Raw genomic sequence first — 16,508 nt, 5'->3', positions numbered from 1 at the left:
TATCCGGGTCATTAAGACCTTCTTGTACAGTATTTCTGTGTATTCTTGTCACACATTTATTATTTATTTAAGAGCATTTATTCTCTGTACAATAACAAAGTTGCATTATATATTATAAGCAGCATAGATAGCACTCTGCTTTTTTTTCTTCAAAGTAGTTTTAAGAAATCAAAAAGTAAATATGAAATAAAGTTTTCACCTTGGTCACACATCTGTTCACTTATTTTGCTTATTTGTTTATTTGTTTTTTTTAATGGACTAAAAGATATAAGCAAGCTGTACCTTGATGATCATTTGGTGTTAGCATTTTCTTTCCTCTTACAAAGAGTGGAATATTGCAGTTGCAGTGATTAAAAACATTTTAGTGTCTGTTTATTTATTCTTATTGCTTGATTGTAAATAAGTGGCATCTATAGATTGAGTAATGGTTGCCATTCATGCCCCCCAAGGCTTAGACATAGCTATTGTTTTGGCTTTTGAAAGAAAGTGTTTTCTCTTCGTGAGTCATAATCACAAAATTAAAATCTGGAAGTACCTGAGGTAGTGGTCTTAAACCACCCACCCCCATAATGTTGCTAAAGCTTGTGAACTAAAAAAAGTCTTTTTCACTTGTTCAAAAGTATTTGTTTATCTGAACTCTTAGTCTTGGAAAATACTGTCGTCTTAAATGTCAACTGCTAAGGCTCAGGTGAAAACGATCAACTTCTTAGAAAGTTCATAAGTTATCTTTGAGACCCATGAAGTCCCTCTGTTAAATCTGAAGGCAGTACTTTCTCTTCTCTCTCTCTGATACGGGAGTTCTCTTAGGGTAGTGATCATTAAAGAAAATATATGTAGTTGAGAATTACCATATTCCATAATACAACCATTATTTCTCCTGTCCAACTCCTTAGATAAGATTAGTGTTATAGGAACTTGACCTGGCTGTCCAGTGATTGACTCCATGCTCCCAATGCAGGGAGCATGGGTTCAATCCCTGGTTGGGGAACTAAGATCCCGCATCCCACATGCCACACAGCACTGCCAAAAAAAAGAAAAAATGGTGGTACTGATAATAGATGTTAGAATTGTCTGTCATTTGGCTCTTAGATGTCTTGCATTAAAAAAAAACTTCCATTTAAAAATTTTTGACTTACAAATTCAGAATAGTTGTTGATTTAAATATAATCTACTCTAAGTAGCAAGGATACTAGCTTCCAGTTTTCCTAGCTTCCAAAAAAATTTAATGCTGACAGAGACTGCACGTTTCTCCATCTATCTCAGAAGTCTCATTTTACAGATACTAAGTCAGTGGTTTGAGAGAGTAAGTCCTTTGCCCAGGCTCTCCATTCTATATGGTAAGAAAGCCCGGACTCATGGCGGTACTCATGCCTCTAGATTCCCAGGCCCAGAATCATTTTTGTTTTTCCTCAGTTGCTTGTTTTTGGAGTGGAAAGAAGGCTGAATAACTGACCTAATTTTGAACCATGTATTTGAATGATTTCAGTTTGTTTACTTTGAAAATGAAGTCAACGCTAATAGTATATTTATTTGGTCATAAACTTAGTATGGAATAATTGGTGTTACTGGGCAGTTGAGCAGAGAAGTGCCCTTACTGTTTCATATCAACTCTAGTTTCTTCCTGGAGGACATTTTCCAGAGTTGAATGATCTCCTGGATCTAGTTTCCCAACTGACAACCGAGTTGACATTTTTCTTTAACAAAGACCTCTGAAGTAGCTTTGTAGATTGGAGCCACTGATTTTTAGATCTTATTGGCTTATGTCCTTGAGAGGTCATGGCAGCACTCCTGCACCCTGTGATGTGTTTTATGCTTTTTTTATTTTTTCATTTCATGGACTCCTGTCAAGACCACGTGGTGAGAGGCTGTCTTTGATCCTCATGCATAGTAAAAACAGTGAAAAAGCAAGAAAAGGAAGACTGTGTTCTTGTTAGAGACCATGGCTCTGTGTAGCCAAGTGTCTGCTTGTGCCATTGCTCCTCTCTAGTGAGGTGTCTCTGGAAGCTGCCTGCCAGACCACACTCTCACATTCGAGCTAACACGTTTGAGTTCAGAATCACCTTCTGCCTCCAAGGGAGGCAGATTATTCTGAACAGCTGCAAACTTAAACCTTGGCTCACAAAGGCCAGAGTGGTAATAATTATTTTACTTTAACCAAACAGAACAGCACAATGGAGGATATCAATTTTCTTGACAGCATAGTTATGATGTGGAGGCTTTTCTGTTAGGGACTGCTTATAGGCTAAAAAAGTCAACAATCTTTTTTTTTTCCCCTCTCCTGTTCATTCTTCTCCCTTTTGCTCAATAAACCGCGTCCCCTCCCTACCAGCCCTCCCACCCCCCTGGTAGTGCAGAGAAAGAAAGAGAAGTCTACATAGCTTATTGTAACTGGAACTATATTCATAAACAGCTTCTTGATTGAGAACAAATGCCTCATTAATCTTAAGTGCTTCAACCAGAGAGCACAAGTAAAGTCAAGAAGAATAATGACTGACATTATGGGGAGCATAGCATACTGTACTGCACACCAGGGTGTGCATGCCCCGAGGTCACTGGGCTGCCCGGTGCATCTCCTTAGCAATGAGGAAAGAGATCCTCAGGAAGCATGGAGTGGGAAAAATGCCTTGCATGCATTTCTCATGAATGGCAAAAACTAGTCCAGTGGCAGGATGAAGGAATCATGTATTTTGCTGTTTGTTACTGAAGGTCATGGTGGGAAGAAAGAATAAACCAGCTGGATTTTTACTTGAAAGCCAAGTGTTGTATAATTTTAAGTACTTTGCTCAGGATCCTGGAAATACTATTAGGTAAATACTGTGAAGTTCCATGTAGATTACTTTGGCCAGTCTTAAATTATCGGAGTACTTCTTCCTAACATTGAACCATTGTGTGCCTGGTCTTCTATCAGATAAGTGCTCTGTACACTTCAAGGTAATTTTTACACTGCAGTAAGGAATGGCATCAGAAAGAAAAAAGGTGGAAGAGATGTAATTTGAAACATAGACTGTGATTTCCAGTTCTTCCTTAATTGTCCTTTCATACAAATGGCTATATGCTTGCATTTTAATAGTTAAAATGTAATGAGGTCCCTGTCCCCTCCCAGCATGTCCACATCCTAATCCCTTGATCCTGTATGTTACACTGCATGAAAAGGGAATTATGGTAGCAGATGGCATTAAGGTTGCTGACCAACTGACTTTATAATAGGGATATTATTCTGTTTACCTGGTTGCATGCAGTGTAGTCAGAAGGGTCCTATAAGTGAAGAAAAGGGGGACAGAAAAGGGCAGAGTGATGGATGTGTTGTGAGAAGTGCTTGGCCTGTTCTGGCTGGCTTTGGAGGTAGAGGAGGAGGGCCAAGGACTAGGCACACAGGCTCTCCTTAAAGCTGGAGAGGCAAAGAAATGAATTCTCCCCAAGAGCTTCCAGAAGGGAGTGACCTGGCTGACACCTTGATTTTAGCCCAGTGAGACCCATTTTGGAATTCTGACCTACTGAACTTTGTGTTGTTTTAAGTCACTGCATTTGAGGTAATTTGTTATTGCAGTAATAGAGAAATAAAGGACGTATCATAGTCTTTTGAAACACTCTCAACTGTTCGGCATTCCACTAGGCATGTTGTATTTTCAGTGTCAGCTTTCTCTGACTACCTTCTGTGTCTCTAGCCCACACCCTCTGGTTCCAGGCCTCTAGCAATCCTTTCACCTCACTGTGACCCGTGATTCAGTGAAGCTCCCAGCTTTTCACAGTCTCTCCCTCCCGTCTTGTCGTTACTTCCGTTTAAGCTGCTATGTTTTTTTTACACATATTCTCAGCTCCCTTGCCACTCTCTGACTTTGTTACTGTACATTGGTATAACTCAACCCTGGTAAATCCAACCCTACTCTGTACCCATACCCTGTAGCTGAATAGCTGTGGAGAAACACCCAATATGCAGATTGCTCTTGCTTTCAGTTGTAATTGGAGGTAGGTCTTCACTGGTGTGGATAATTCATGTTGCATTCTCATCATCCATTCTCTCTACCCCTTTCTTGGCTGACTGGTTCATATCTTCATATTTCCTCCATCCTCACCCTCACCTCATCAAGTCTCTTCATATTCATAGAGAAATGGGAAGACAGCAGTAGAGACCTTAAGGTTTCAACCTGCTTCATAGCTGTAATATCTCTGCTTCTCTCTAACACCATCTTCTCTTTTATACACAGGATCATAATTCCAGTAATTCATCCCTTTCTCACCCACCTCTCTTCTCCAGATGATTTTCATTATCATCCACACAAGCTGTTATTTCTTCCATCTTCAAGCAAACCAAAAAACCCTCTCTTTCTTCCTACAAGTTCCACCCTGTTTCTCCATGCTTCTGTAACTATAGTAAAACTCCTGAAAGGCTTATCTTTATTCACTCTCTCCAATTCTTCTCCCCCACTTCTTTCTTAAATTTATTTCAGTCATAGATTTTGCCCTGTGTTTCCTTCGACACTTCTGTTGACCACGGCTTCCTGTTTGAAGCAGTCTTCAGTTGACCTGTAGGATCCTGCCCTCCTGCTTTTCCTCTTCACTGGTCACTTCCTCTCACTCCCCAGAATTCAAAATGTGGGTTTCTTTTGCACACTAATGCATCTGGTCATCTCATCCCATCTCATAGCTTTAATAGTTGTACACAGCGTCTAGTCATTGGTGGCTTGGGCATTCCTGTGTCCAGCTCAGTCTCATCTACGTGGCCAGCTTTAGACAGCATCTCCTGTCATATGTCCATCAGCTCAAATTCACCCTTCCTGAACTGAATTCCAGATCTTCTTTTGTAGCCTTTCTTGTTTCCAGGCCTTCTAGCTGCTGAGGCCAAAAACTTGACAGAGTTGGACTTGATGCTTTCTTTTTCTCATACTCCACATCTGTTTGACAGTAAATCTATCATGTCTACTTTTATTTTTACTTATTTATTTATTTATTTTAATTTTTATTTTTACTTTATTTTACTTTACAATACTGTATTGGTTTTGCTATACATTCATGTCTACTTTTAAAATGAATCTTGAATCCTGGCCACTTCTGGCCACTTCTTGGTCACCTCAGCTGACATAATGCAGACTTAATCTACTCATGAACTTTTTCCTGGGTATGGTGGAAATCTGCTAGCTTCTCTTCTCACTTCTACCCTTGAATCACTATTGTCTGCTGTCAACACAGCAATTGGGATTTAACATGTAAGTTAACATTTGACAGTTAACATGTAAGTCAGGTTATGTCCTTTGTGTACTCAGACTGTCCAGTGGCTTCAAGCTATCACCTTTTAAAGGGCCTATGAAGCTTTATGAAGGGCTTCCTAGGTGGTGCAATGGTAAAGAATTCACCTACCGGTGCAGAAGATGGAAGAGACACAGGTTCAATGCCTGAGTCAGAAAGATCCCCTGGAGGAGGAAATGACAACCTGCTTCACTATTTTTGCCTGGAAAATTCCATGGACAGAGGAGCTTGGAAGGCTACAGTCCATGGGATCACAGAATCAGATATGAATGAGTGACTGACTGGGCACCATGTAGCTTTATCAGATTTTCTTCCTGTTACTTGCTGACGACCTTTGCCATTAGAAAAGGCCATCTGCTGCCAACACCTTTTCCTGGAGAAGGCCATGGCCCACTCTCATGATGCTTAACATCCTCTACCATATAAATAATCTACTGATTTAGTGTGTCTGCTCTTCCAGCCAGAGTGTATCTTTCATAGCTTTTGCCCAGTGTCTAGGACATAACATGGTGATTAACTAGTATTTGTTGATTATGTTTTCACTTGTAATACAAATTAGGTGTGAGCATCTAAGTTAAGGAACTCGCTTGTATAAAATTCATTGGAGCCTGTGAAATTTCCTTTCAGAAGATTACTGCAAGAAAGTTTTTCATTCATTCATTTCATTCATTCAGTTTCCTAGTCACTCAGAATTCATGCCAGCTCTGTCCTAACATGGATTCCAGCCTCTCTCCAAGCCTGATAAATGAGCCCCATCTTCAGAAATGGTTCTTCCATGTTTTGTTGATCAGCATTTTGTAAGCTAGTTTTCCGTTAATGTGATTAATTACTCTTTGTTTTCCGAGCTTAGACAGCCCTATTTTATGGTTGTGCACTTCTGTTATGAGCATGTCAGATAAATAAGGGTGTGGGGAGATACTTCAATCTTGTAATTTTTCTATAGCACTGAAAATTGGCTTTGGTGTCACTTATGGATATGTCAGCTAAAATGAGAGTTCCTTACGAGGCAGCTTGAGAATGTTTGTATTGGCATTTCTTTAACTGATGTTTTATAGAAGAGCCATTGGAACATGATTTCCCTCTAGGACAAATAATGAACGACTGTGATAGTCATATTCTAACAGTGCCTTTCCCACCATTGTTGTTAATGTTGTGTCAGCACTTTGATTATAAACACTCTTTTTCATGGTTTAATAACTGAGCTGTACAGAAACCACTCCATGTTGTAAATTGATATACTCTCTGTTCATCTCAGCGGTGATTTTTTTATGAAACCCAAATTTAAAAGTACCTTGGTATTGCTAAAAGGGGATTTTGTGAATGGTATTAGGTGAGGGAAAAGGCTCTAAGCAGGAAAGGTACAATATCAGAATATGGTCTAAAGTCACACTCTTTCATCCAGCTTGTAACTGCTCTGGGGTGGGGTACACAACAGAATAGCTCTTTCAGTGCTGTACTTGGGAGGCAGGAGGAGCAGCCACTATTGGAGTAATCATTTTGTAATAGAAATTTCAGCATTTTTTGGTTTGGTTTCAGGAAACATTAGTTGACTAGCAATATATCTGTACCTTTATAATAGTGAGTCATTTTACAATGGGTGTTATTGTTCCTACAAAGGCCATGCTCATAAACATTAGATAAAACAGGGCTGGCAATGAGCATTCACTGTGGAGTTGTATTTATTTATTTTGTTCTGCAAGGCTAAACAATTTTAGTATCTTTTCAGGTTAGGTTGGAAGGAAGTTCGGGTACACTAAAAGACTAGTAGAAATCATAGATGCCCTTTTAAAATATTCATTCAAGTAAAAAAAAAAAGTAGAGAATTTTAAATTACACATATTTGATGGAAAAAGTTTTAATTTCTTTGTGTGTCTGTGGGTTTTTGTTTTTTTTTAATGTAAAAGTAAGTATTGTTAGGAAAGTTTCCCATTCCCATCACTCTCAAAGTCTCAGATCTCATTGTTAATAGAAAACTACTCCTACTGTTTTGTCATTCAGCCTTTCAGATATTTTCTGTGCATAAACTAATACTGTATTTTGTTGTTCTTAAGAGACCCAAATGGTGTCACAGTTTAATGTCTTAGTGTTTTCATTTGATATTACATTGTATAATTTTTAATAACTTATTGTTGGATTTGCCATATGTTGTTCATCACTTTTAAATTTTAAACCTGAAGCTAATTTAAAAATTCAGACATTACAAGTAAATCTAAGTAACTGACCATTCCAGCTCCTCCCAGAGGTAACTGTTTTCTCTATTATGAACAGAAATGAAATAGTAGTCATTGTACATTCCTACTTATGCATAGATATAAATGTTTACCTAAGGTAGATTCCAAGAAGGTAGCTTGCTTGTCATAATTTACGTTCATTTAAAATTTTGATTGATAATGCCAAATTATTGTCCAAAGCCACTGTTACAACTCACATACCCCCAAAACTAGACTTCCTGATTTAAAAACCTGAGGCTAATGCTCATTATTTCATTTTTCATTTCCTTATTCTTGAAATTGGGTATCTTTTGTATATTTATTGGCAATGAAGATTATTTGAATTTTTTGCCTGTTTTTCAAAAGTATAGATTTTTAAAAATTATTTTTTGGATAATAATCTTTGTTTTATATTGGAAATTTTAAAATTGTTTTATGTTAATTTATTTAGTATTTTATCCTTTAGAATTTTAAAACTTTGATACAGTCAAAATTTATCTCTTCTACCTGCCTTTTGTTTTTTTAAATGTTATGTTAACAAGCCATTTATCCTAAATTCATCAATATTTTTGCCTACAATTTCTTTTACAACTTCTGTTTTTGCATATAAGTCTGTAAATAAATTTATTTTATATTAGCCCATTTTAGGTGTTCTTCATTCCTTCCTGCCAAATCTGGTTCAGCCTGGTGTCATTTTCCTTCATTCGGAAGATTTTTTTTTTTTAACAGTTGTATAGTGTGAATTCTTAGGAGACAAATTCTCTTAGATTTTTGTCTCTATAAGATTATTTTTATCTTTATTTTCGAAGGATATTTTCCCTGGAAATAGAATTCTAGTTTGCCAGCTTTTTTCTTTGAATATTTTATGGATATTGTTTCATTGCCGTTTGCTGCCAATGTTTCTGGTTGGATTTCAGATGGAATTCATATACTTGTTTACTGAATATGTCTTTTTTTTTTTCTGCTTTTAAGATATGTTCTTCATATTTGGTTTTCAGAGTTTTGACTGTTAAGTATTTAGGTATGTTTCATCTGCTTGCAGTTTTCTAGGCATCTTGATTCTGTGGATGTCTTTTATCAGCTTTGGAAAGTTCTCGATTATCTCTACAAGTATATATATTTTTTCATCTATTCTTGTTTCCCTCTTCTTGGAATCCAATTATAAGTAAATTGAATAGGTTGTTATTTTCTCTTTGTTGCTGCTGTTTAGTTGCTAAGTTGTGTCGGACTCTTTTTCAACCTTATCCAATAATTCTAATACCTTGTTTGTCTTGCTTCTAATTTTATTGATTACTTTCTTGGTCATGTTATGTTTTCTTGCTTTTAGTATACTTTGTACTCTTTTTGATTGTGTGGTGAAGATTTTGTCTGTAGTGAATGAAGTTAATATTATTTCCAGGAAGAGGGTGTTCCTTTGTCAGATTTTTAAAGTAGAGGCGAAGTCAACCTGATTGTACCTGAGTAGGGTCTGAGCTGTATTCTAGCTTTTGTTTGATTCAGTCCACTCTGATGTCAGGTGTTTGGAGGGTGGGATCAGGACCTTGCTTTCAACAATGTTGGTATTCTGGGCACTGTAAGGACTCTAGCATTTGTCTGGCGTCCACAGCTGGGTTGGCATTGTTTAAAATTTTGGGAAATTTCTCTTTGGTTTAGAGCAGCTGCCTGGATTTGGGGTTATGGAGAGTTTTCTTTTCTCTCTAGTTCTTCTTCTTGCATTTTGTATCTCAAGAGAATTACTAATGACAGATACATATTTCATTTCCTGCTAAATTGCTATACCTAGATCATCTACTGGCAATGTTATATTTAAGTAGCCTGGAACCACAATTAACCTTTCACATAGTTGACCACTGCTGTTGTGTGTTTATGAAATGCGTTACATTTATTAACTCATCTCGGGAAGTAGTATTTTTTCCTCTTTTATAGGTGAAATATCTAAAGCAGAGGAAGTAGGTAAGTAACTAGCCAGAGGTCATACCAGTAGTAAATGGTAGAACAATGATTTGAACCTTGGCCATCTGCATTTTGTTGAACACCAGGATGTGGCTGCCTCTCTAGTTTATTCTTCCTCTCAGTTAAATTGGATTCGCTTAGCCTGAAGGTTGATGGCACAGACTAAAATGTTGCTTTTGTGTAAAATGGTATCATTTTTGAAGGTGAAGTGGAGATAAATTTACCAATTTATTCTCATACCAATGAAAAGTTTTATTATTAGCTATGTTAGTAAAACAAATGGAAACACAGATCATTATGTAATATATGCTGCTTGATAACGGTGTTTTATGATATGAGTTCTTTTGAGGTGATTAGTAAAATGAAATCTTATTTATAGAAATGAGGAAATGGGGAGTTGGTTATGCCCTTTGCTTTTATTTTCTTCACAGTTTTGTTGAGTACAAACAGGTCTTCTCCCTTCTCAGTTGGGAGCTTCCCAGAGCAGGCACAGTTCTCCTGTTTATTTTGGCTCTCTACTTTGATGTCTTGTGCCTTGCCTTGTACATAGGGTAGAAGATACTGGAGAAAAAGAGTGTGGACATTTGGTCAAGAAAGCCTGAGCTTAAACTCAGTTGCTGTTTTTGTTAGTTGGGCTTCCCTGGTGGCTCAGATGATGAAGAACCTGACTGCAATTCAGAAGACCTGGGTTCAATCTCTGGGTAAGGAAGATTCCCTGGAGAAGAAAATGGCAACCCAGAGCAGTATTCTTCCCTGGGGAGTTTCATGGATAGAGGAGCTTGGTGGTCTATAATCCAAGGCGTCGCAGAGCCTCACACGTTTGAGTAACTAACACTAGGGGTTGGAAAATAAAACCTGTGGATTCAGTCCAGCTCACTGCCTACTTTTGTAAATAACATTGTAATTGGGATACAGCCACACCCATTTGATTACATATTGTCCTATAGTGGCAGAATTTAGTTGCAATAACTTTGTAGTTATACAAAGCCCAAGTTAGTAAATATCTGGTTATTTACAGAAAAGTGTAAATCATCCTGGACTGGATGATTTTTAGGTACGTAATTCAATCTCTTGATTCTTAATTTCCTGTGAAATTAGTGACTTAATAAGTTCTTATTAAATAAGGGAAGTAAAATACATGTATACACATGGACATCACCAGATGGTCAAGACGAAAATCAGATTGATTATCTGATCTTTGCAGATTGATTATCTTCTCCATCTTTGCAGCCAAAGATGGAGAAGCTCTGTAGAGTCAGCAAAAACAAGACCGGGAGCTGACTGTGGCTCAGATCATGAACTCCTTATTGCCAAATTAAGACTTAAATTGAATAAAGTGGGGAAAACCACTAGACCACTCAGGTATGATCTAAATCAAATCCCTTATGATTATACACTGGAAGTGAGAAATAGATTTAAGAGACTAGATCTGATAGAGTGCCTGATAAACTATGGACAGAGGTCCGTGACATTGTACAGGAGACAGGGATCAACACTATCCCCATGGAAAAGAAATGCAAAAAAGCAAAATGGCTGTCTGGGGAGGCCTTACAAATAGCTGTGAAAAGAAGAGAAGTGAAAAGCAAAGGAGAAAAGGAGAGATATAAACATCTGAATACAGAGTCCAAAGAGTAGCAAGAAGAGATAAGAAAGCCTTCCCCAGTGATCAATGCAAAGAAGTAGAGGAAAGCAGTAGAATGGGAAAGACTAGAGATCTCTTCAAGAAAATTAGAGATACCAAGGGAACACTTCATGCAAAGATGGGCTCGATTAAGGACAGAAATGGTATGGACCTAACAGAAGCAGAAGATAAAAAGAAGAGGTGGCAAGAATACACAGAAGAACTATAGAAAGAAGATCTTTACAACCAAGATAATCACAATGGTGTGATGACTCACCTAGAGCCAGACATCCTGGAATGTGAAGTCAAGTGGACCTTAGAAAGCATCACTACGAACAAAGCTAGTGGAAGTGATGGAATTCCAGTTGAGCTATTTCAAGTCCTGAAAGATGATGCTGTGAAAGTGCTGCACTCAATATGCCAGCAAATTTGGAAAACTCAGCAGTGGCCACAGGACTGGAAAAGGTCAGTATTCATTCCAGTCCCAAAGAAAGGCAACGCCAAAGAATGCTCAAACTACCACACAATTGCGCTCATTTCACACACTAGTAAACTAATGCTCAAAATTCTCCAAGCCAGGCTTCAGCAATACATGAAACCGTGAACTTCCAGATGTTCAAGCTGGTTTTAGAAAAGGCAGAGGAACCAGAGATCAAATTGCCAACATCCGCCAGATCATGGAAAAAGCAAGAGAGTTCCAGAAAAACATCTATTTCTGCTTTATTGACTATGCCAAAGCCTTTGACTGTATGGATCACAATAAACTGTGGAGAATTCTTTACGAGATGAGAATACCAGACCACCTGACCTATCTCTTGAGAAACCTATATCCAGGTCAGGAAGCAACAGTTAGAACTGGACATGGAACAACAGACTGGTTCCAAATAGGAAAAGGAGTACGTCAAGGCTGTATATTGTCACCCTGCTTATTTAACTTCTATGCAGAGTACATCATGAGAAACGCTGGATTGGAAAAAGCACAAGCTGGAATCAAGACTGCCGGGAGAAATATCAATAACCTCAGATATGCAGATGATACCACCCTTATGGCAGAAAGTGAAGAGGAACTCAAAAGCCTCTTTATGAAAGTGAAAGAGGAGAGTGAAAAAGTTGGCTTAAAGCTCAACATTCAGAAAACGAAGGTCATGGCATCAGGTCCCATCACTTCATGGGAAATAGATGGGGAAACAGTGGAAACAGTGTCAGACTTTATTTTTTTGGGCTCCCAAATCACTGCAGATGGTGACTGCAGCCATGAAATTAAAAGACGCTTACTGCTTGGAAGGAAAGTTATGACCAGCCTAGACAGCATATTCAAAAGCAGAGACATTATTTTTCCAACAAAGTCCTGTCTAGTCAAGGCTTGTTTTTCCTGTGGTCATGTATGGATGTGAGAGTTGGACTATGAAGAAGATTGAGCACTGAAGAATTGATGCTTTAGAACTGTGGTGTTGGAGAAGACTCTTGAGAGTCCCTTGGACTGCAAGGAGATCCAACCAGTCCATCCTAAAGGAGATCAACCCTGGGATTTCTTTGGAAGGAGTGATGCTGAAGCTGAAACTCCAGTACTTTGGCCACCTGATGTGAAGAGTTGACTCATTGGAAAAGACTGATGCTGGGAGGGATTGGGGGCAAGAGGAGAAGGGGACGACCGAGGATGAGATAGCTGGATGGCATCACGGACTCGATGGACATGAGTTTGAGTAAACTCTGGGAGTTGGTGATGGACAGGGAGGCCTGGTGTGCTGCAATTCATGAGGTCGCAGAGTCAGACATGACTGAATAACTGAACTGAACTGAAGGTACATGGTTTCTGGCATGTTTTTTGAAATGAATCAGGCCTTTAATATCGTCTCCATTCTTCTAATGGAAGCCTTTCATTATTGATAACCAATTCACTGACTTAATGTCCGGATGGACACTATCACTTCCTACTTCCTCATTCAATTCTTTCACTTCATTTGAAGATGTTCAATACTTAATACAATTAGTATATTTGGTCAGTGCCAACCTTTCTGTATATCAGACATTGTACAGAGTCTTAAGAAAACTCGAGCTGCTTTTCAGGCAACAGTTAACCAACCTATTTAATTTTAGACTGACCACTTTTCTTTTCTGACAATAAAGTATTATTTAAACAAAGAAAAGGTAAAAATTGACCTGTCTGATCTTGTCTTCTACTGAGCTATTAACATAGGCAAAGGCTGCTCTTGGAGAAGCAAGGAAGGCTTCCTGGAGGAAATTATATTTTGGAAGAAACCTGAAGAATCAGTTCACTTCAGTTGAGTTGCTCAGTCGTGTTCGACTCTTTGCAACCCCATGAATCTCAGCACGCCAGGCCTCCCTGTCCATCACCAACTCCCGGAGTTCACTCAGACTCGCGTCCATCGAGTCCGTGATGCCATCCAGCCATCTCATCCTCGGTCGTCCCCTTCTCCTACTGCCCCCAATCCCTCCTAGCATCAGAGTCTTCCAGTGAGTCAACTCTTCGCATGAGGTGGCCAAAGTATTGGTGTTTCAGCTTTAGCATCATTCCTTCCAAAGAAATCCCAGGGCTGATCTCCTTCAGAATGGACTGGCTGGATCTCCTTGCAGTCCAAGGGACTCTCAAGAGTCTTCTCCAACACCACAGTTCAAACGCATCAATTTTTTGGCACTCAGCTTTCTTCATAGTCCAACTCTCACATCCATACATGACCACTGGAAAAACCATAGCCTTGACTAGAGGGAACTTTTTTTGGCAAAATAATGTCTCTGCTTTTGAATATGCTATCTAGGTTGGTCATAACTTTCCTTCCAAGCAGTAAGCGTCTTTTAATTTCATGGCTGCAGTCACCATCTGCAGTGATTTGGGAGCCCAGAAAAATAAAGTCTGACACTGTTTCCACTGTTTCCCCATCTATTTCCCATGAAGTGATGGGACCTGATGCCATGATCTTCATTTTCTGAATGTTGAGCTTTAAGCCAAGTTTTTCACTCTCCTCTTTCACTTTTATCAAGAGGCTTTTGAGTTCCTCTTCACTTTCTGCCATAAGGGTGGTGTCATCTGCATATCTGAGGTTCTTGATATTTCTCCTGGCAATCTTGATTCCAGCTTGTGTTTCTTCCAGTCCAGCGTTTCTCATGATGTACTCTGCATAGAAGTTAAATAAGCAGGGTGACAATATACAGCCTTGACGTACTCCTTTTCCTATTTGGAACCAGTCTGTTGTTCCAAGTCCAGTTCTGACTGTTGCTTCCTGACCTGCACATAGGTTTCTCAAGAGATAGGTCAGGTGGTCTGGTATTCTCATCTCGTAAAGAATTCTCCACAGTTTATTGTGATCCGTACAGTCAAAGGCTTTGGCATAGTCAATAAAGCAGAAATAGATGTTTTTCTGGAACTCTCTTGCTTTTTCCATGATCTGGCGGATGTTGGTAATTTGATCTCTGGTCCCTCTGCCTTTTCTAAAACCAGCTTGAACATCTGGAAGTTCACGGTTCACGTAGTGCTGAAGCCTGGCTTGGAGAATTTTGAGCATTACTTTACTAGTGTGTGAAATGAGTGCAGTTGTGTGGTAGTTTGAGCATTCTTTGGCATTGCCTTTCTTTGGGACTGGAATGAATACTGACCTTTTCCAGTCCTGTGGCCACTGCTGAGTTTTCCAAATTTGCTGGCATATTGAGTGCAGCACTTTCACAGCATCATCTTCCGGTATTTGAAGTAGCTCAACTGGAATTCCGTCACCTCCACTTGGTGAATAAATAGTAGTAAATGAAGTGAAAGTGAAAGTCACTCAGTGGTATCCAACTCTTTGCAACCCCATGGAGTATAGTCCGTAGAATTCTCTAGGCCAGAATACTGGAGTGAGTACCCTTTCCCAACTGCAGGGGATCTTCCCAACCCAGGTCCCTTCTGCAGTGGATCTTGCAGACCCAGGAATTGAACCTGGGTTTCCTGCTTTGCAAGTGAACTGTTTACCAACTGAGGTATCAGTGAAGCCCTAGTTCAAATTAATTTACAAATGAATGACTTGACAGTTTGACATCTTTGTGTTTCTACCAGACCAGCTTGTTTAACCTACGTGAGGTATAGTGAGTCAAAAAAAGAAAAATGGTATAAGTGAACATGATTTTATTCTTTCCTACTTATTTTTTTCAAATTAAGTGAATTAAACAGAAACCATGTTATCATGTAGATCAAAATAGCTTTACTTGGCCACAGATTTTTTTTTTGTCCTTCACTAAGAAATATGATTTCTACTCAAGCAAATCATGGCGAAAATAACTCTATGTCGAATCAGTGTTTCTTAACTCCATGTTAAGTCACTGGAGCCTGAAGTTTTCTTTCCTTAGTACTCCCACAAGTGTGGGAACGCAATCTTTGCAGTTTTGTGATGCTTTGATGATTTTCAGGATTTTCACTCTGCCTATTTTGGCGTATTTTCTCGTTTATTTAACAAATTCTTATGGAGGGTGCTCTCTCTATTGGGTGTCGTTATAAAGAGTCACCTAAGGAATTTCTGCCAGCCACTCACTGAGCTAACAGTTTAGTGAAGACAGGAGAAGGAATTCAACAAATAGTTAACAAGAGTAACAAGACGGACAAGACGGAAGTAACTGAGCAGGGGATTAGGAGACCGCTCCTTAGGAATCAGCATTTACGTTGAAATGTCAAGGATGTGTTCAGTTTAGAGGGAAACTCATGGAAGGTGGGAGTTACAGAATTCAATTGATTCAATCTCAGATGAGAGGAAGATTATACCGTCTAACCTGAGCTAGAATGGCTGGTTGATGGCACTGCTGGGAAGGTGAAGGAGTACAGGTTTGGGAAGAAGACATGAGTTCAGTCTTGCACATATGTTTGAGATTACTGTGGATTGTCAGACATGACAGAAGTTAAATATTTGAGTCAGTGACCTTCTGAGCATGAAGGTAGTGCATCAGATGCCCAGCAAACAGGTGTGGAGAGAGGAGTGAATAGGCCCTGCTACAGAAATTACAGTGTTTAAGGAGTGTGAAAAAGATGCCTGTGAAAGAAAGCGAAGGATCAGCTTGAGGTGGAGGACAATGAGGAGACTGTCCGGTTATAGAAACCACAGGAAGAAGCTGTTTTAGGCGCAATCAGTTATGTTGAATGCAGCCAGGAGATTAGGCGAACCAAGGACTTTGAATTGTCCATTAGATTTTGTGAGAGGGAGGTATCAAAAGAACAAGCTTCATGTTGTGGCAGGTGAGAGTCTTCTCAACTCCACTTAACGTCTTGCATCTGCAGGTTCCACTTTATAGGATGTTCTTCCTGTTGTAGTTGTGCTCTGCAGCACATGGACCTGTTCGTGATCCTAATCAGGTGCATGGAGCAGCCTCCATGCTGCTTTGCTGTTTTTACCTCTGCCACCTCTTCCCTTTAGGCTTCTTCTCACTACTAATTTCATTAATCAGACAACTAATTCTCTCAGTGTCTGTACTCCTCACAGTCTACAGCTCTCCTTTCCCACATT

The 16,508-nt window shown here is 39.2% G+C and overlaps 1 protein-coding gene across 1 annotated transcript in view; it reads left to right on the top strand.

Moving 5' to 3' along the window:
- KDM4C (lysine demethylase 4C) overlaps positions 1–16,508 on the top strand; it is a 401,440-nt gene that overhangs the window by 257,963 nt on the left and 126,969 nt on the right. The gene's annotated exons all lie outside the window — the stretch shown is intronic.

This window comes from Budorcas taxicolor, chromosome 8 (assembly GCF_023091745.1).
Source record: "Budorcas taxicolor isolate Tak-1 chromosome 8, Takin1.1, whole genome shotgun sequence".
In the NCBI taxonomy this organism is placed as follows: domain Eukaryota; kingdom Metazoa; phylum Chordata; class Mammalia; order Artiodactyla; family Bovidae; genus Budorcas; species Budorcas taxicolor.
Note: the sequence above shows the minus strand (reverse complement) of the source record. Positions and strands in the feature narration are given on the sequence as shown.